The sequence below is a fragment of the Falco naumanni genome, chromosome 11 (assembly GCF_017639655.2).
Source record: "Falco naumanni isolate bFalNau1 chromosome 11, bFalNau1.pat, whole genome shotgun sequence".
NCBI classification, from domain to species: Eukaryota; Metazoa; Chordata; class Aves; order Falconiformes; family Falconidae; genus Falco; species Falco naumanni.
In genome coordinates, this window is record NC_054064.1 from 7,824,736 (window position 1) to 7,844,834 (window position 20,099).

Below are 20,099 nucleotides of genomic sequence, written 5' to 3' on the forward strand. Positions count from 1 at the left end.
TGTGGTGACCCTCTGACCAAATAATAACCTCAGTTGCTTGGATATCCTCATTATAACCATTAGGTTAAGTGCTGAGGATAAAATGTATATACTAAACCTTAAGTTTCTAATCACAATGGCAGTGTTTAGATTGGTACTGTCTTTTTTTTTTAATGACAAGCAATTTGGTTTCTTGGATGAGGTAGTTAATTGGTTCTTTATTGTCTATAGCCTCGGCAAAGCTTTTTTACTTTTTGTTTGTGAAAACCTCTTATCCTCTACTTTTTTTTAGTTTTTTTTGTAAAAAAAAAATGTGGAAAAAAAGGAGTCTACAAAATGCATGGCTTTTTTTTGTGAGATTTTTATCTAAACTTCAGTTTTCCAGTGCAATGAAAAATCCCAGCAAAGTGAGCATCTGGAAATGAATCTGAAACTCCAGCTGAGATCAGTGTCATGACTCTTGAGTCCTAAGGTGAGGAGAGGGGCCGTCAGGGCATATGTAGGGGAGTGAAATTTAAGGAAATTTCCATTTGAGACATTACATTTGTTTGCCTGCTGGTTTCAAGGACTTCACAGCCATAGAGGTTAGAAACTTTAATTATCCTTTAGTACAATTATTGTGAATCTCCTGTGATCGCTTGCCCCAGCAGCTGAAAAGCTGGGGAAAAAAGTTCCTAAGATACTTTAAGACAAGGAAATCATGAGGATTTAGGAATATTAGATTAGGCACCTGAATTTTTATCTGTTTGGATGTGCTGGGGAACTGTTGTTTCATGGATTTGGCCTGGGGTGCTGGGTGAGTAAAAGGGCTGAGGCACTTGTATACATGGAATGACCACAAAGCAAGCTGTTTCATACCAAAATATGAACTATGGTCACACTGTATACTTAGATGTGGGGTGTGGGGTGTTGGCTGGTCTAAGAAAAACCTTGTCAGCAGGGGAACCTGCAGTCAGATGAGCTGAACACAATCTAACTTTTCTGCGGAGCTGAGGAGCTGAAGGCAGGCATGGGCATGCCAGTTGGTGAGTGTAATCCCAGTTTTACACCCGAACGCCAGCCTTGTAACCGGAGGTTGCCAAAAATCCCTCGGATTTTCTTTGGGTGGAGGAGGAGGAGTTTGTGTGTTGGAGTGCCCGTTGGAGAAGGTGACGCTGGGGATGGTGGCTGGTTGTGGACCGCGGAGGGCAGGAAATGCCGGGGCTGCACTTTCACCTTGTGGAGTCGAGGATGTTTTCCTTGCAAAGCAAACTGGGGCTGTCCAGGTCTCTTGAGGCTGGAGCCCACGGCTCAGAGTCTGCTTATTCCTTGTGGGTCACTGATTTTGGGGAGGAGGGGGGCTGGACATCTCTCTCCTGGGAGATATGGTGGCAAGGTTATGTGCAGAACCGGGAGAAATGCATTTGTTTGTTCTGCCAGGCAGTCGTTTGGGGTGTTAAGCGCTCCTGTCCTCATTTAGCATGGGTGTTCACTGACTGTGAGTCTAGCCCTTGGAAATCAGTTCCTGTATTAACTTTTTGGAAAGAGCTGCGTATGGGTTTGGGTTCCTGTGAACACAAATGCCATGGTTAAAATATCACAGAATGGTTTGGGTTGGAGGGGAGCTCAGAGATCCCCTAGTTCCAGCTCCCTGCCCTGGGCAGGGACGTCTTCTATCAGACCAGGCTGATCCAAGCCCCGTCCAACCTGGCCTTGAGCACTTCCAGGGGTGCGGCACCCACAGCTTCTCCGGGTGACCTGTGCCGACGTCTTGCCACTCTCACAGTGAAGAATTTTTTCCTAATATCTAATCTGAATCTCCTCTCTTTCAGCTTTAGAGCCATTCTCACTTGTCCTATCACTACATGCCCTTGTAAAAAGTCCCTCTCCAGCTTTCTCAAAGAAAATTAATCCAAGCCCTGAAAGGACTTAGTTTCCTAAGAGTCTAAGTACTGGTACTGCAGATATGAGTCCTTGCAACTCGATGAATTTGTCTTAGGAGTTGTTGATAAAGTTATATAGAACAAAGTAACAGTGGAATTAGCACGAGAAAGGGGAAATCACTGCATGGTGTTATTTTAGAGGGAAATAGCGTAGGGTGAAGTGTCCTGTAAGGCATCAGAATCCTGGGGCAGGTTTCGAGGAGGACAGTGCATGAGTGCAGGGGAAGAAACCTTGGAGGGAGCCAAAAGCATTAGCAGAAGGAGCCTGCTGGGCTGGGCTGCCTGCAGGAGCAGAGAGCTGCCCGATCATCCTTGTGCCCTGGGCTGGCCTTAAGACGCAGGGGGGCCTGATGCCCTCCCAGAAGTGTCCCTGTAGCTGTGTGCAGGTCTGAGCCTTGCAAGGGAGCAGCTATGACATGCAGAGGACCTGCCTTCCAGCCAGCCAGCTTCCTATGTGGTCTCTGTAGGAACTTCTCTCTGCATATGTAAGCCCGGGGTGGAGAAGCTGGTTTGCAGTCATTCTTAGCCCCACAGGGAGCTATGAACACTTATGTTAGCTGTGCTTACAGCACGTTATTCCTTAGCTCTGCACTTACCCAGCACTGCTAAGCACCTGCTAATGCTCTGGAGGATTTTTAACCATGCATAGCTTGATTAAATACAAACTGAGCCAGATAGGCAAGGAAAATGTGGCTGTAGTCACACACAATCTGCACGCCTGTAGCTAGATGGGGGTGACCATAAGTGGTGTTTTTTATCCAAGCGAGCACCTGGTGATAAGTCCATTTGCTACCTGTGATTGTCATTGTTGGCACTGAGTAGGGCAAATGCTTCTTTCAGGCATCAAACATTTCCTTGCTGCTTTACAGAGATTAAACAAAAGCCTGTGATGGGGAAACACATCCCTTGCAAGTCCCTCTGATTTACAGCCATGTGGGCAAGAGCAGAGCCACTTACACTTGGAGAGCAGTTTATAGAAGGAGCACAACGGCAATGAAACAGCTTTGGACCCTGCAAGGTGCTGATGAAGGGCCTCCCTTGCACTCTGTTCCCACTGGGATCTGCTCCCATAGTTACTGTGTAAGTTGTTTGAAAATCCCACTGGCTTTGTTGAGGTTTAGGATCAGGTCTGTGCTGGTGGCCCCAGACTTATAGGGAAAGAGGTGATTTCACTAGAAATGCCGAGATGCTGGGTTCAGCCTGCCCCTGGGCTCTGCTGGGACCGCAGGTACCGGTGAGGCTGGGCTGGGGACGTTCCTCCCTGGGAAGAGGCCATCTGAACTGCATGTGAGGGCCAAGGCGAGAGAAGAGCGTCGTTCTAAGTAAATTGTCAGCCGCCTTTCTGTGTGTCCTCCCCTCGCTCCTGCTTTCTCCTCACCGACATATCAGTGATGTTTATTAAGAGATGACAAGTCTATCAGGCCTCATAAGCAGCCTTTCACAAGGAGGAGATCTTATATCCAGAGAGCATCATCAATCTTGTCTCTGCTCTGCTCTTCTGAGCAGCTGATAGCAAACAAGGCTCCATCCTCTTCCCCCCTCCTTCCCACCCCTTCCCCTCTCCTCCCTTCCACCAACCCTCTGCAGCACAGCGGGAGCCAGCGAAAGAGAGATTTCATTTGCATAAAGTGGTTTCTGGTACAGAGAGGGAAGAAATGGAGAGAAACCCAGCTTCTCTTGAATTGCAGCACAGAACATCCCTGCTGCCTGGATTGCGGGTGGTCCACGGATGCATGGGGAAATGCCCCCCGACCTGCTGCCCAGGCAGCACGCAGCTGCAGGCTGGTTAATTCTGGGGGGACCAGCACTCAGCGGGGGCAGCAGATTAGTGGAGACTGGAAAATCCTCCTCCCTAGCTGAGGCTGATGCCATGCCTGCGGGGACAAGGTGTAGGAAGGAGGCTGTGGTCCAGCTGTGCCCTCATGGGCGTGTGTCACTGCTGCCCAGGGGTGGGCCATGCAGACCTCTTGTGGCGTGTCTCTCCAGCTCGGTGATTTTTGGGAGCTATGGCTGTTGACTGAGGGTATGGGCTGATGGAAAATGGTGTCCTGTGCAGGGCAAATGGGCAGAGCAGATGTGCTGTCCTTTAGTGTGCAAGAAGGGCCAAATCCAAGAAATAATGTGCAAGGGGTTAAAAATCCCATCTCAGGGCGGTGATCATCACTTTTGTTTCTATTTTGCAAAATTCATTCTGTCTCATAAATAACCTTTTTTTTTTCCCTGATGTTCTCCACATTTGACACTTGTGGTGAGATGATGGGTTGGAAAACCAAGGTTACTTTTTTTCCTTGACCAAATTAAGTTTCTTATTCTACCCCCCTGTCCTCCGCCCCCCTTATTTTCCACTTCTTTTTTTTTTTTTCTTTTTTAAATTCCCTTCCTCACCTCTGCTTTTAGTTAAAGATCCCGACTGTTTAGGACTAGATTTTGTGTGCAGATTCAGTCCTGAAAAGTAATGATATGTTAAGAAAAGCTGCCCAGTGCCTTTTTGCAGTCCTCCTTCCATGGCTCTGCTCGTGCTGGCAATGCTTCAGTTCCTGGGGGGAAGACATGGATTTACTTTTGGGAGCTTGTTAGGTAGCATAAAGTGAGCTTATTCAACACAGGTTTTTATTCCCTGGTGTTTCCAAGAGTTTTGCAGTGGTGTTTGTGGCAAGGGAGCATGCTGAGTGATCAGTGGGGGAGTGGGTTTTAGCTTGGGGCAGCTCGGAGCTGAGCCCCATGTGTGCTTGGTTCCCTCCTCCCATTGCAGGAGACAGCTACAACATCACCTTTATCAAATATATATAATCCCCCAACCAAGGATTTAGGCTATCAAGCTTGCAAGTGTGGGACAAATGTTGACATGTCACGGTTAAAAATGTTGCTAAAACTTGCATATCTGATGCGCTTTCTTTTTTTAAACCAACAAACTGTAGACAGTACCCCAGATAGAATCAGGATGCACCTCACCACGTTTTTCATAGAGAGACAGTTTCTGTCTGAAGGTGCATCAGAAGAGCTGGCAATTTCAAAGAGTTCCCATTAAAGCTTTATGATGAGAAATTGAACGCAAACGTCACAGAATATTCAAAGCATTAAAACTAACCCTGTGTGAAATTTCCACCGATCCCTCTAGGAGGACGTGTACTTCCAGAGGAGGAGGCAGGAGTTTATGCTCCATTTTAAGACTCTTCAAGCACAGCCCTGACCAGGATGGCAGCAGAAGCTGCCTGTGTTAACAGATCCTCATGGGACATGTGGTGGAGAGAAATACGAGGCTTTCTTGGAGGCATTTGAAGTCTGATCTCGCTCCCTTGAGCTCGGTGGGAAATCTGTTAGCGCACACAGCGCAGGCGTGAGCCCGGTGAGAGCTGGAGGGTGCGGGGCGGGCTGTGCAGCGTGGCGCACGTACCTGTGCACGGGCACTTGGACCCCAAGCTGCCAAACTAATTTGGCTCGTATTGAAAAAATAACCAAGATAAAGATTTGGGAAGAGGAAAGGAGGTGGCAGAAAACTGCTCTCAGCTGAAAAAAGCTCCATTAGAAAGGAAATAGTCTGCTGTGTTAATTACTTAGGCATGAAGGGATGGCAGGAGTTGCACCAAGGTCTGCTTGACTCAGTCTGGTGTTTGTGACGGCTTCAACACTGGGAGGTGTTAGTGGAAGGAGGAGGAAATTGTAAAGTCGGTGGCTGTGGGGGTGACTTGTTCCCATTCTTCTCTGTCTTTCAAAGGTCATTCAAAGGCCAAGGGTTTATGTCCCTTCTGAAATTCTGTAGCATTACGATTAGATGTCATTAAACTTGCTGCCTATAATACGCCAACATTACCCTTCCAATGCGTACGCGTTCCCTTCCTGTCCTCTACCCAAGGGGGTGAACAGCCCGACGCATCTTCCCTTCTCTCGCCCTGCCCTGCTCCCTGGCTCCAAGGGCAGGCAGCGCCAGCACTGTGGGTCGAGGTTTGCTGGTCCTGCTAGGGAGACAGCAGCCGATGCCACGTCAAGCCAATGTCTTGTTTTTGTGAGGTCTGTGTTTTCCTGAAGGAAGTTAATAGTGGACCCCTTTGGAGGCCAAAATGCTCATTCCTGGCTTTGTGGGAAGAGCTAGAGTGCCCGCAGCCTTTCGGCGTCTTTTCACCGAGAGGGATGCTGTGTTCCCTGGCCGGTCACTCTGTTGTGGCTCAGCCTGGGCCACCAGCCAGAAGGGCAGGTAGCACTGAGGGGGATCATGTATTGCAAGCTCTCGGTCACTAATGTTTTGGTGTTTGAGTGGCTTTGCATGCTTCACGCCTTTTCCCCTGAGTAAATGCGTGCTGGGCTTCTCTTGCATCTGTGCAGGACTTGGCCATTTTGTGTCTCTCCCCTGCTCCTTTGCTGTTCAGGACATTTATTTCCTGGGCCAGGTCCTTGCTGGGAAGGGGCTGAGGTGGCTGGAACAGACCGTTTTGCTGTCTGGGTCTGCGGCTCCTGTCCAGCTGGCCGTTTCTCTGTTAGATACGCAAGGGTGGCTCAGCTCCCCTTGGACAGCAATCTGTCACGGGGGTTTCGCCACCTCCCTGTGCAGGCACAGCTGGGGACGCAGGCAGGAGCAGCGCAGGAATGGAGCTGGAATTACCTTCCAGTCCCCTGGAATGGGCAGGCTGGCAAAGGTCGCTGCCAGGAGAGGCTATTAGAGAAGCATGTGGAGGACACCTCAGCCAGGGATGGTGAGACAGAGCTCAGATCACCGCTGCAGGCAGACAGGGTGCTGCTGTGTGCTTGGTTTGCCTGGCTAAACTGGAGGCTCAAGGTGCGTAAGGGTCATCCCTGGAAACATGCTGAAGAACTGGGAACAGGCAAGACCGGGCTGTGAGTGTGGGAGTGGGAAGGAAAGAGGTGCAAAATGATTTTTTTGATCTGTGGGCTGCACACGAGATGCAAACAGGGGTGCTGGTTTGACGCTGAGGCCAGCATTGCAGAGCTTGGTAGTGCAAGATGGTCCTCACCCTCTGGCCAGGGGCTGAGCTGGGGACCTGCTCCCTTTTTTTTTTTTTCTTGGTTTTCTTTTTTTTTTCTTTCTCCCCCCTCCTTGTTTTTTTTCACCCTCCCCCCCCCCTTGGTTTTCTTTTTTTTTTCTCCCCGCCCCCCCCCCCCCCCTTGGTTTTCTTCACACACACCTCCCCCCCGCCTTGGTTTCCCCCCCCCCCCCCCCCCCCCTTCATTTTCTTTTATTTCCCCCCCATTGGTTTTCTTTCTTCTTCTTTTTTTTTTTTTGGTTTTTTTTTTGTTTTTTCCCCTGGTAGGTACCACCATTGCAGAAGTTGGTATGGCTTCTAAAGCTGTTCCCCAGCTGCTCTGTGGAATATTACAGATTTTTGTCTTGCTGCCATTAACGAGAAAGGGGTGAGAGTTTGCTCCATCACTTTGTTAGCTCTGAACCACACACTGACTCAGGAGAAAGCCCTTTCCTGTATTAGAAATGCCACAGCGATGAGCAAGCCAACTTCATGGCTGGTTTTTCCTCGGTCTCCGAAGCCCGAGCACAGCACTGGGGCTCTGGCTTCAAACACCAGCATGGCCGCGGCTGCGCGGTGGCCGACGGACCTCGCAGCCATTAAGGAGCTCGCGGGAGCGCTCCTCTCCTCTCAAACGCTGTGACTCATGTCTGACCGCAGAGAGGAGCAGCTGCAGCCTCCAGGAGAGCCCGTAATGAGGCCAGGATCTCCAGCACGGGGCCTGCTTTCTGTCAGCTCTTGGAGGAGACCGCGGGTAATTACCTCTCCTGTCTGCTCTTCTCCGCTGCTGGCTTCGCTTCAGGTTCAAATGCTCGCTGACAGGGAGAAGGGTTTTTCAGATACATAATTTAAAATTCTGATGGCATGTTGTCAGGTCAACATGCCGCAACATGGGAAGAGATTTTTTTTTTTTTTTTTACATCATACGGACTCCAGTGTCACTCTTGGCTACACGGCTCGCCTGGTGCCTTCCTACCCGTTTGATGGGTACGTGGTGGGTGGAGTTCTGGCTGCCTTTGGGTTTCCCTGCGGTGGGGTTATAGCTGTGCCTTGCCTCTTCTTGCCAGACCTTTTGAGGTCTACGGTTGTCTCCACAGTCTAGTCTCATGTTTGGGATCACGTGGGATGCTTGAGTTTATTGTTCTGTATTGGGCTTAGTTGGGCTGGAAATGGCAGGGGCATCTTGGAAGAAGGTCAAGAGGGAAGAAATCCAGCCTAAAGGTTGCTATGAATTGTTATAACCCTTCCTTTACCTCATGTTAGCACCCTTACAGCAGGAAAAACCTTTTGTAAGGGTTCAATATGATGTTTTATCAGTTTTTCTGTGTGCACAATCTTGACTTAGAGTTAAATCTGTGCTTTGGTTGGCCTCTGTCTGCAGCCTGTGCTTCCAGAGCTGCGCGATGTGCCCTGTGCTGTGCAAAGCAGCATCAAGTGTGAAGGGCATTACCTGGTCATCAAAGAAAAGGATCCCAGTGGTGATCTCTTCACTTGCCTTTGGTCAGACTGGGGAAAGATACTTCACCCTGTAAACTGTATCTTGCTCTCCTCAAGGCAGCTCAGTTGCCTGGAGATTTTTCCGCCTTGCTGCAAAACAAACCTAATTGAATAGCAGGATCTGGCCTTGTGGACTGAGAGGAATTTTTCCCGTTCTGTGTTGATGGACCAAGGATCTTTCTTTGGGATAATTGTGTCTCCTGTCCTTTCTTCTGGCCTGGAAGGGAGCAGCTCCTGGCTGTCTCTGCATGACTTGAGCTAAGCAGACCTTGGTAAGGGAACGGCATGGATCTTCTGCAGAGAAGACCCCTAGTATAAACAGAAGTGGCTGAAACAGATGAATATTTTAAGCTGGGAGGGCAGGGTGGGTCTCTGCCCCTGAGCCCAGTGCAAGGGGGAGACGAAGGAAGGAAGCAGTGGGGGAGAGTGCCAGCGTCTGCGTGCCTGAGTGCAAGGGTTCAGCTTCTGCCTGGGTGTTCACCTTGCCTGGCACCAGCCACCGTCCCTGCCCCTGCACGGTGTGCTGGGCACTGTGGCATCGGTGTCCAGCTGCCGGTCTGCGACTCGGGGTGTCTGGATGAAAGCTGGGGTGAACAGGCGTACAGCAGGCGTGCCTGCCCCAGGGCCAGGGTGGCGAGGCAGGTGGCACCCTCCTGTCCTGGATTTGGGACCATGGTTAGGAACGGGAGCAGGGCAGCGTCTCTGTCTGGAGTGAAGTGATGCTGAAAGCTGATATGGAGGGGCATCGCAGCTATAAATCAAACAACTGGGATTTGGCGTTTGCGTTTGCTAGGGTGTTTGTTTATCATTATTATTTTTCCCCCCCCTTCTTGCTGCTCTCCAGGACTGTTACCCTCTCAGCCAGGAGGTGGCTCTGGAGCTCGCTGTGGAGCTGGGCACCGCTCGGCGTGCAGTAGCCAAAGCGACAGGGAGAATCTGCGACCATCACCAGTTTGCGATGAAAGGCAGATGGCCTTTCTTCTAGCTTCCAGACGGGATACGTGCGTGTCCTCTGACACACATATGCAGAGGCAGCTTCAATGCATTTCCAAATGCTTCCGACACTCTGTGCTCTGATGCAATGTTTAGGAAGTGAGGAACATGCTTCTGGTGCTGGTAACATAAGCTTGGCTCAGCCTGTCCTTTGGGAGCGGGGATGACTCCAAACGCAGTGTCATGCCAGATGTAGGCTGTTCTCAAGAGCTCCAGACCTGCAGAGAAAGTTGTTGTCAGCCGTTCTGCGTGATGGAAAGGAGGAGCCGTCTTTGTGTTTGCCACGGTCCCCAGGGAGGATGTAGGACATGAGGGGCAAAGCAGGGAAAGCCTTGACAGAAGAAGCACAGAGGAGTGTTAGCTGCTATCTAGGAAGATATTAGCATCCCAGACTTGGGAGTTTGTGCCAAAACTTGTGCCTGGGACACACAGGGCTGCCAAGTCTAAATGACTTGCTCTCTGCCGTCCTTGGGCAGCGCTGTGCAGAGGAACACCTGACAAATGGAAAACTCAGCTTACTCCTGTGTGAGGAGAACAAGGTCACAGTAGCCCAGGGCTCTCTTCATGGTTGAAGTTTTGGGGTGTCCTGGAAGCGGGGAGTCCCTGCTCTTCTGTTAGTGCTGTGGTATGGCTCCTAGTGGTCTCCTCTGTGCTGAAGGCTCTTGCCTGGGGAGAACTTGGCAAAACAAATCCACAAAACCCACTGGACAGGCACCTTAGTGCATGCTCCAAGATATGCCACCCTTGGATGTGCTTCTGCAAGAAATGTAGAGGAGTTAGCCCTGGAAATCTAATTTTTTTGATTATTATATATATATGAAAATAACTTATCTTTCCTAGGAACTCGGAGAAGAGCTGGAGGAACCTTTGATTACAAATATTGGAATTCACATTTTGAAGAGCAAGAGGGATGGTGAAATTCAAGCAGGCCAGGGCTTCTCAAAGGACATTTGAGGTGACTTTAGAGAAGAAACTAGAGCTCACCTGGGCTCATTGGGCCTGAGCAGTAATGTGTTCGCTTCAGTTTGTTCCATGGAAGCACCACCCGAGCTCTGTTAGGAAGGTCAGAAGAGCCAGAGCACCTGATGCAATCAGTTTCTCTCATCTCATGGAAGAGAGGGCCATTGGGTGAGCAGCTCTATCCCATGACAATAAGGAGAAGGATGTTGTAGGGGACGTGGAAAGGTCAGAAGGAGGCATGGCAGCTTGAAACTGAGGTGTGCTGGCAAGAGCTGAGCTTTCAAGGATTTATGAAGTCTCCCCTTCCAAAACCTTTTGATTCTAGTGACCTACAAATGTCAAGGCAAATCTTGGTGCTTGTTTATGCAGTAAGGAAAATCTTCGGACCTTGTGCTTGGTTTAGCAGGGGAAGGTGGGAGTCTTTAAGGACATGTCCCTGACACTCACTTGGCATGGTGGCCAGACCCTGTGGGGATGGGACAGCCAACCCACGTGTCCCTAAGTGTGGCGGTTCATGGCTCTCAGCATGCTGCAGCCTCGGCTTAGGTGTGAGATGCTCTTGGTGCTTCGTGCATGTGCTCCAAAGACCTTGTCTCCTCTGAAAATGATGCTGGGTCAGGACTGTGCCTTGGGGGAGCTGCCTTTGCTGGTGGAGCAGTTGCTGAGCCTTGTCCCCACCTGAAAAAGCATCGCTGTCAGCTGCTTGTGGGAACCCTGTGGTGTGGCATCAGCATCCTTATTCCCAGCCGCAGTGTTAGGTTGCTGCAATTAGCAGCTGATCTGTGCGTGTGCCTTGGCCATGGCAATGGCCAGAAGTCATTGTGTCTGTGTTGGGTGGCTGTGTTACCGATGAAGCACCATGTGATCCCTCAGGCGAGATGTACGAGTTTGCCTAGGCTTCTGCAGGCTGAAGAGACAACCTGTAGCAAGCAGAGGAGAGCAGAGCATGCTCACTTAAACCATGCTCCTACAGAAACACGTAAATATGGCGCTGTCACCGAACAGTGGGAGCCCTGCGCGCTGGTTTGGGGCTTGTTGTAGTGCACGTGGAGACCATCCTGCCCAGGAGAAGCTGTGACAAAGCTTTGTCACTCTGTCTGCAGTGGCCCTGCTGTGCTGTTGGCAGTGCAAGTCAGGCATTTGGTCCCTTTTCCAATGTCTTGGATTAATGGGGAGCCTTGCTCTGACTTTGTGGGCTTGAAGATAAGTTCAAAACAATTTGCCTGTTGACCCGCAGAAGTCTGCGGCAGGACCGAGGGCTGCAGCTGAACCTCAGCCTTCTCTGCTGATCGCCCATCTGCAGCCGGTCTAGTCTGGCTGGGAGCCAGGGTCTGCAGATAAGCCCTGCTGTGAGCTACTGATTGTTTGCTCTTCATATCCTATTTACGGAGGTGAAAGTTGAAGGAAGGGTAAGGGCTTTGATTCAGCTCTAGAGTCTCTGCTGCCTACTGACTGGTGCTTTGCCAGCGCTGTGTGGAGCGGAGAAGGAGGGTTGTTTCAGCACCGCTGGTCCTGGTCTTCAGTCTGGGAGAAGGCTTCTGAGGATGGACCACAACCCCAGGGCCTCACTTGCTAGATGAGCTGGATCTAGAATTATAGCAGTTTTCTTTTTCATTGAGGTCTATAGGGCGAGACCTACCTCTGCAGTCTGAGCTAAGTTGCTGGTATTGAACCGAAAAATCCAAACTTGTTGCTGTATTTCAAAACGCACGGTGAAGCCTGTCTGATTTCTGCTTGTATGTGCCTCCTTCTTCCAGACCTAGAAAGAAAGAGATTCCCCAGGCTCCACATGAGGTGCAACTGTAATTCAGCCTGGGTTGCTGGGCGCTGGGTCCGTTGTGGGCCGTTGGAGGAATACGTGCTCTGCTAGGGTTAAATGCTTACATGAAATCAATAGAAGTTTTATTGCCACCACGTGATTTCAGCTGGAACTCTGCCACCCGTAATAGAAGCTGTGTTAGGTCTCCCCCCTCCAACTACAGGACAGATATATTAGTCTAGACAACTGAAAAATAGTGGTATATTGGGAGGCTGCGTTTTCATTATGTAAATGGAGCTCTACAGGAAGATTAATTGATTATTCAGTTACTGTGGATCTGTCTTGGATGTCCTGGCAAGATGAGAGAACCTGATGGAAGCTCTCCAGTGAGCTATACGGTAGTACAAAGGAGTCCTTGAGTGTGCCCTGCTCCCCCCCCGACAGCGCACAACATGGGCACGTTGCACATTGCTCTCCCTATGAGGGGACTTGCTTCCCACTGTGGTGTAGGTGTCGTCATGCTTTATGACTGGTGGCTATATCCTGGTCTGGGCAACAGAGAAACTTGCAAGGGCGAACCAGAAACAATCTGTTTCAGCCTACAGCCGTGCTGTTTGGAGGGGAAGAAGGGCACCGTGATGGGGACAGGCCTGGAGGTGTATTTCATGGGCCCCTTGAGGGGTCTTAAGAGGAGGTCTAGTTGCCAACGTGACACTCCAAGTGAATGTAGTACCATTTAGGCATCAAGGTCTGTGTCCACAGCTGACTGTTTTGGAGCAGGGATCAGTTGCTAACCGGAGGAATGGCTGCTGAGCAAATGGTGCTGCCGTTCTGCTTTCCTTTCTACGTTGCATCTATTCACGGCACTGAGGCAAAGAAAAAGCTACTTTCCTGCATGCACGCCGAGGTCTCCGCTGCTGTCTGCATCAGGCAGGGTGTCCAGGTGTGGGGACAGCTCTGTGCAATCCCCGTGGCTCTGGAGGGTAGAGTCTTTTTGTAGGTAAGCAAGCAGGGCTACCACATCTTTATAACTAGGTATGTCCCTTCTGGCCAGGCTAGCACATTATAGCATTTTCTGAATCGGAAATACCTGTGGTGCCCTCCACAGTGGCAGGAAATAGATGTGCACAGTCTGTTGGACTCGGGTTGCTGGAGGAAGAAAGGACAGCTGTGGTGAGATGGATGCACTCACTTTCTGCTGTCCTGCTGCATGGCACATAATTGCTTTATCGTTCTCTGTTCTTCCAAAACCATTTCGGTATTGCTGCCCAGATCAAATTTTGTGAAGAACATTTTAAAACAAATCTTAGCCTTTGGCCTGAAATACATCACCTGTGGAAAGTTTTACAAACAAACCTGACATTTGGAGACTGGGTGGGGAAAAGCTGTGATATCGGACAAATGGAAATTTAGAACCTGTTTCTTACGGGCAGGCGCAGATACTGGATCAGAGGGCAATGTATCCTCAGATGTGGGTGGGAAACAACTCTTGGAGTTGAAAAGGTGCTAGTGTTCAAAGCACAGAGCTTTCAGGAAGGCCTGCTCGTGCTGATGAAAGAGGATAACTTGCCTCTTTCCACGCCTGTAAAATGGGGAAAAAAAATTTTAAGTTCAGCTATCTCATGAAACATAACACAGTCTTCCAGAAAGATTTGCAAAGAGTCTTGGAAACCTGCTGGGAACAGGGCAAGAAACTTCCTGGAGACCAAATAAAGGACCACAAGTGGTGAGATCCTCCTTTTTCTATGGGAAGAGAATAAACTTTGGTCAACTACCCCCTTCCTGGGGTGACAGAATTGCACTAGACAACTATCGTAACAGATGTGAGATGGCTTTTTACACACATGTCCTGATGTTGTGAAGCCAGCAGAGGAGACTAATTGCTAGACTGGCAGGTCTTTAGATCAAGGCTTCTGCTGAATTTGGCATTTATATAATTTCATTTATACTTGCTGATGCTTTGTTCCATATTGGCTATGTGAAGTACATGCTCTGTGTTGCTGGCATGTGTTGTGCATCGCTAGGTGTCTTTGCTTTTTTTTTTTTTTTTGAAGTCACCAAGCACTGGTAATTTAAGTGCAGTGCAAAACTTTGCAGACATGAGGCTTGTTTGCAAGACGGAGATGCATTTCCACATCCTGTCTCATGGATTCCCGAACAAAGATGTTTACAGGAAAAAAAAAAAAAGCACTAATGCTATACTAGGAGGGGGGAAGCATAATGTATTCTTCAAATGTTTGTATGTCAGCAAAATGCCTGCAAACCATTCGATAGATTAATCCTGTAGCTCGCCTAAAAGGAATGGATTTCTAGCCATAACTGAGATTGGAAAAAATTGATTTCCATGTTTTTGTTGACTGAATAAGATAAAAACAACTGCCTTGGCACTCATTACCAGGCCAAGAATTCAGATTTCTGCTGCCAGACTGCAGAGTTAGGCTGAACACCAGAACCAGCCCAGCCCAAGGACTGATGAAAAGGGACTTTTCATGAACCAAATATTAAACCTTTTCCATTGTGGAAGCGGGACTTGCAGCAGAGCAGAGCTGCTAAAATACCTGGTGGCTTTGTATAGATGTATGGCTGGATGCTTTGGTCTTTCAGCCAGAACTCTGAAGGCACTTTTGGTAATCAAAAATGTGAGAAGGGGGAGAGGACCTTGGCTAATCTTTCTACATCAGAGAGCTGCTGCTAGAGATGATGTATGCCTTGCCACCTGGAGCCTGGCTATTAATTTGAGCTCTTGAACAATGTCTTACGCTCTCTGTGATAACTATTGCTCTTTGGCACTCAATGGTCCATCACGTCTGGGTCTGGAAGAGGGAAATAGTGGCTGGTCTGTGCTACTGGTGAAAGTGCATACAGTTCAACGGACTTCTCTGAAATTGTTTCATCTAGCTCTAGGTAGACAAATTTCACTTCAAAAGAAGGAGAAACTTTAAGCATGCTCAGGTGTCGGGGGGATATTTGTTAGTTTTACTGTTAAGCAGCTCTTAGCAAGGGGAATAATGAGCTTATGCCATGACTGGGTTGGAAATACTCATTGTTTTCCCCACCTCTGACAAAAGATGGTAGAAAAGATGGAGAGAAAATACTGGCTAGGACAGGAGCTGACATCTGCAGGTGGGACAACTGTGACACATGTTCTCCAGACCCATCCATGTTCCCTACGCATGGGGAGTTGCTAGCTGTGCTGGCCTGGTCTTTGCCAAGCTCTTCCAGGCTGGATGAGCTGCATCCTCTGACTGGGGTGCGGTGCAGAAGAGCTGACCTCTAGCTCAGGGAGAGGTGTGGGCGGCTATGGTGCCTGGATGGCTCTGGCTCAGCAGGATGCAGCTGGTATCACCACATGAAGGAACACTTGGGCTCAGGAGAAGTGCAGAGCCTCACAGTGAAAGAAATCCCACCTGGGAAATACTTTGCATCTTCTCTTTGGCTCACCACAAATGAGCAATGAGCAGGATCTTTTCAGTGAAGCCTAGTATCCAGTGCCTTAATTATGATCAGTCTCCAAACATGACCAGGGAGTAGGACAATATGTTCAGCTTGGCCTAATTTTTTTCTCCACTTCTGTCTCATTTTTAGTACAGTTGGAACAGTCTATAAAAATCAATCCAGCCATCTCTTCAGATGCTTGGGACAGAGGGAGATCATCTCTGGTTTGCTATTACAGCGTTTCAGGAGCCTACCATTCCCCCGGGGTGGTTCCCCGTGGAGCACCCTCAAGCAGGAGGCAGAGGAGGTAAGCAATGCAAACTCTGTTCAAGGTCCTGCAAACCCAGACAAATGTCTCTCAGATCCCCAGTCTCTTGTGTCGTAGATTAGGCCCATGTGAAATGCTAAATCCTGGTCCTAAAATTCCTCAGGCCAACGGGGAATCATGGCAGTTTTTGACTGACTGCAAACAGATCACTTGATAACTCTCAGTCTTATTGACATAACTCTAAAAATACACTGCAAAGTGTAAATAATAAATGTGTAGTATCTGCGCTGGAGCAAGTAAACACTGCCTGATGTTGTCTGATATTTCACTGGCAAGGTGTCCTCAGCGATGCTCCAGCAGAATAATTTTCCAAACGAGTGACTTGCGTGACAGGTGGATGTGCTGAGCTAATGCAGCCGCGCACGGAGCTGGTTCTGGGAGAGGAGGCGCGTGGGGCCGGCGCAGCCCCTCGCTGGAGACGGCAGCGGGCAGACCACCACCAGTCCCCTCCTGCCAGCTCTCAGCAGCTCGGTGGGGAGGTGTGAGAAAGTGCCTGGCAAGCTCGCCTTGGGCTTGCTGACACGGGTGTGTTGCTAAAAGCTTTTTTCCTGTGTGGTGTGGATATATCAGCTTCTGAGGCTGAATGACACACTGATTAATAATTCATGCTGGCAGTATTGACTGTTGGGAGCTAATCTGAGAACGCCTCAGTGAAAGCCGTTAGTACATTTGCCCTGGGTGAAGAAGCTGTCTTTCTGCTCAGGTGCTGGGGTTATGCAGTAAAGACAGTCTCCTGACGGCAAGGTGCCCGCTGGTGTGCAGCCAAATCCTTTCCAGGCTGGCAGTTATGGCAGCCAAGACTGCGCGCCTTGTTGCGTGCTCCCATTCTCCTGCTTGCTGGGGTGTCTCAAGGTGGCTGAAGACCCAGATTGTTAAGGACCAGCTTTTGCTGTAGTTCATAACTTACAGATGGACTCTTGTGCCTGCTGTCCCAGAGTTGATGTGGTTTGAGATCCTTCTGTGACAAGTCTCTGGGTCAACTCTGCAGTTGCTGCTCTGGCACATTGTTGCGTGTAGGCAGTTTGCGATCTTTCTGGGGTGGGGGGAGACTGCAAGACAGAAAAACATGCACAGGCTGAACTTGGCTGGCCAGCCTACCAAAGGACCCAGAGGCGCCTTGGCTAGCAGCACAACTCTGGTGAAGTCCTGTCCACTGAGAAGTGGATGGGACTTCCAGGAACAGGGAAACCACAGTTTGCATAATTGTGGATTTTAAAGGACCGTGTGGCTTTGAATGCTGCTGTGATCCCGGATGGAGGGGGCCACCCTCATGCTGTATGTTGTGCCTGGTTGGCAGAGGTCTTTCTTCCTTGGCTGGATGGAGACAATGGGAAGTCTCTGAAGTTTCCCTGGGATTGAACACCCTAGGGCTGTACAGTAACAGCCTGTGATGTCTGTGCTCATGAGTGGCAGACAGAGGAGACCAGTGACATGTGCCCAGTAGTCCTAGGGAAACTACTCGTAGCTACAGCAGTCACGCTCCACCTTTCCTCTCCCCTTGTCCTAGCGCACAGTGTAACATTGCACTGACTTTTCCAAATAAGATGTAAAACTGAGCTGATGGGCTTTTGCAAGCAAAGCTCTGTTAACAAGAGCGGGGATGTTAACCTTGGATCCCTGCCCGAACTGAAATGGATATAATCTCTAAATGGCTCATACCAAAATGAAATCCACTTACAAGGGAATGCTTGTTCCTCTCTTCCCTGCAGCGCTGATGTGTTGAGCACTGAGGGGACAGCAAGCTGCGGGCGGGTGGATTTTCTGTTGAATGTGGTAGGGACCAAAGCAGCCCTCTCTCCTTTCTGGAAAGCTATTGTTCTGTCTTCAAGAGAATTTGACAAAAATGAGCTGGAATCTAGCAAAAAAAAACCAAGCAAAAACCTACAACACCCCAGAACAGACCAGATCCTGGCTGAAGTGTCTGTTTTGATGGACTCTGGATTAGTCCTGAGCTGTGCTATCCTTCATGGGAATACCTGGATTAGTCCTGAGCTGTGCTATCCTTCATGGGAATACCTTACACTTGGCCCTTCCCGAGATGTTCAGTGGGCCAGGGTTGTGCTGTCATCCAGCTCTGTGTGATGGAGAGCGCTCCAGGCTGGAGTAAGTGTGCAGAGCCCTCAGCTCAGTGATGGTGTTCCTCTGCCCACCCTGGTCTGGGGTAAAGCAGCTGGGATCCTGGGGGCTGCGGTTAAAAAGGAGCACTGGGGACTACTCGCTGTGAGTAAAGGCTGTGTACCAGGAGCCTGGGGAAGGGCAGTGCCTCGTGCAACACAGGGGGTTTATTGCCTGCCCATGCATGAGGACCAAGCTGCTCCATCATCCAGGAGTTACCTGGTGGTGTAGTTTGGAGATGCAGTACTGTGCTTTACCACGGCTTAACGTCTGGGTAATGGAGAGTCTCTGCCTGTGTCAGACGTGTATGTTCTCTCGCCCTGTGAAAAGGGAAGCCTTGGCGGATGTTAGCCACCAGAGGAACAGGGATGTGGGAGAATGTCTCATGCTTCCCTTCAGAGAGTCCTGGGAAGGGAGAGCAGGGTGATGGGGCTGAGCAGCACTGGGGAGAGGATTATGAAATGAACACAGATGGTGTCTCACTGCTGTGGTCACACTCAGACCTCGATGGGCCCAGAAGACTTCATGGTGAGAGGCAGAAGTCAGGACATTTCCATGGCACAGTGTGGCAGGAACAGGGCAGTGAATGCAGCCCTGTGCTAGGTAACACAGCTATGTATATATGTGTAATGAGATGGAATATGCTGGGTGTCTGAAATAGCAGTGCAAGCACTCGCTTCTGGGTTCAGAGGAGAAAGTGTGCTCGATGCTGGGAGATGTGCTATAGCAATGCAGGATCTTGATGTATTTTGGTCATCCAGTGGGACTGGGCCAAGTTCTGGAAAGATGCTTGCAGCTTCAGCTTCACCGAACACTTGCTCTGGCTAATGCAAATGTTGCTTTGGAGATGCTGAGAGGTTTTTCTCCCCCTCTCTTAAAAAGAGCATATGTTCTCACTACTAACAAGCAGGTTTGCGAAGAGTCTATTTTTAAGATGATTACAGGGTATCAGTAGCTTTTCCAGTGTCAACTGTCGGTTTTGTTTCCTTGTCGGCAGTAAACTGTTGGCAGGTTTGTGCACCAGAGGTTTACTCCTTCCCAGCTGTAATTGCACAGCGCAGAAATTATCACTTGCTCTGTGCATGCCTCTGCTGGTTTCTCCCTCTGAGCCTGCTGTTCACAAGCAGCTCCTCCAAGCACTTTCTACTCGGTGAAAAGCCGTGCCATGGCATCTCCTGCTGGCAAAAGGCAAGACCCAGGCAGCTCTAAACAGCAGAGATGAGACTAAACGTGGCATTGTAATACCCGTGTACTTGATACTGGTGCATCCCGCTTTGCTGCACAGAGAAGGAGCCCAGAACCCAGTTCCTCTCCCAGTAAGCCAGATGCAGAGACTGGTCTTTGCAGGCACTTTTCTCTGTGTGTTACGTAAATCCTGCAGCCCCAGCTGGCATCTTCAGGGTGTTGAACACAGGTGACCTGGTGGCTGGGTCTCTGGAGAGCTGGTGCTCTTCAGCTTGCGCGTGTGTGTGGCACACAGCTCAGTCTTTCTGCACCCTGGGTCCCCATTTGACTGGCAGGCACAACAGCATGGCCCATCTCCACCAGGCTTTTCTCCACATGGCCACGGAGAATTTGAAGTCATCTGCTGCTCTGGCGAAAGAGGATGTGAAGTCCTTCTGCTACAGCAAAAGCTGTGTTTGCTAGAGGGCACTGGAGTGTTAACTCACGCCATCCCTTTGTCCTGCTGCCACGCTGCTAAACCAGAGGTGACTTCTGGAGGAGGAAGCAAATAGGATCCTTTATTGAGAATTAAGGAAATCGCATTGTAAACGGTTGCATCCTTTATTTATTTTTTTTTTAAAGAGTCTAAATAAACCCGTGACTTGTGACTGCAGCTCTGCACACGGAGGTGACAAGGGAGTGCAGCGGGGAGTGTCGGCTAACGGGGGAGGGCTTGGAAGTCCCCTTCCCTACCCTGCACTGCATGTCCGGCAGGAAACAGCCTCTTGAAGTATGGTCGCTCCTTTTCCCTTGACACGGTGGATGACTGGCATCGTGACCATGCCTGGGTGTGAAGCCTGCTCCCTGTCCTTTGGTGCAAGTCCTTGGCACACCTCAGGGTTCAGGCTCAGCCTTCTCCCCCACCCTGAAAGTTTCCAAGTGCCACCGAACCGATGGGAGAGAAACAATTG